This window comes from Sinocyclocheilus rhinocerous, unplaced genomic scaffold (assembly GCF_001515625.1).
Source record: "Sinocyclocheilus rhinocerous isolate Xijiao unplaced genomic scaffold, SAMN03320098_v1.1 scaffold2660, whole genome shotgun sequence".
Classification (NCBI taxonomy): domain Eukaryota; kingdom Metazoa; phylum Chordata; class Actinopteri; order Cypriniformes; family Cyprinidae; genus Sinocyclocheilus; species Sinocyclocheilus rhinocerous.
In genome coordinates, this window is record NW_015630549.1 from 50,947 (window position 1) to 52,489 (window position 1,543).

Below are 1,543 nucleotides of genomic sequence, written 5' to 3' on the forward strand. Positions count from 1 at the left end.
CTGTGCATTTAATGACCCCTGTTGAGATGAAAGGTAACATTCAATGAAGAAAAAAAAAAATGAGAGAAAGAACGAATCAAGGAAAGAGAAAAGAGTTGTGGGGACGAAGAATAATCGGCCAGCTGTGAGCGTGCAGCAATTACTCTGTCTGAAGTCTAACAATTATGCCGCAGGCCCCTTTGGGAGGAGGCTACCATCCAATCAATATGTAATTGTGATAATTGTTGTCCCTGTGCCGATGTGGGTTCTTCTGCAACTTACAGAAAAGGGGAAAAATGAATAAACGGCACGCATTGAATGCCAAACTGATGTCACCTAGTTCGGAACGGCATTTAGAACAAAGACGCTCAATTTGCAGTGTGGGGAAACGGGCCGTGAACGGCGGTGAGTCAGTGCATCAGGTGGTTCATGGGTAGCCATTGTGCCTATATCCGTCTGTTAATATCCATGTGTCGTCCAGAGCAAACAGGGACATGTTTCCACAAGAGTGGTCTTGAGGTTTGTAGAATATACTCAAAGGTCCTGTACTACAGCTTTTGAATCTCAGATTGAATCTCTGCCCATTATTTAGACTTTGAAAATGTATATATATATATATATATATATATATATACAGTATATACATATACACAGGGTTCAGTGGCTGGCTCATGTTCCTCAATTTTTTAAAGCTATCATCTATAATTTTTTGACTACAATTAAGTATTAAAATACCACAATATGTTTGTAGATATTTTGGAAACATCCTAAGTTCACATACTTGTTTCTCTGAAAAAAAAAACAATGCTACAGCAGATATGCTAGTTTGAAATGTGTGTTCCGTGTCTGAATGTCTGTTTTTGTTTTGGTCTGTGTGATTTCGCCCACTGCCAATTTACCCAATAGTATTTCAACATCCCGGGTTGCCAGTTGGGTCAGAGATCGCAGATTCTACCCGACCTAAAAAGCCTCGCCATCCATCTAAAAAGCTCTATGACACAATTGCACTTGTTCCTGTTACGTATCCTCAATCTGGCGACCCACTTGAGTATCGAGTCTGAGGAGGAGGTGACAGGTGAAACATCTCTCTCCAATACTTTGAATTTGGACTGCAGCACCCATTTCAACCACTAGTTGTCAGTATTATATACTGCACTTTTAACAAATCGGTTGAGTAAATGATTCAATGATTCATTCAGAAGGTTTCTGAATTTAGAATAGTTACTATACTACTGTATACTACTCAAACTTTTTTGAAGAGTAGTATGTTAATATTTTATTCTGAATTCAGCGAATTGCATAACACTTTAGATTAAGGAACACCATTCACTATTAAATAGTTGCTTATTAGCATGCACAGGACCATTTCTAGCCAATTTCATGCCCTAGGCGAAATCCCTATTGGCGCACCCCCCCCCCAAATTATATATATTATTTTCAGATACCACTTTCTTGTCACATTCAAATTGGTTGTCATAGTAACGACACTAATTTGTGGAGATTCAGCGCATTGTGAGTTCCACAAATCTGAATGCATTATTTGTAAATTGACTGTTAAAGGGTT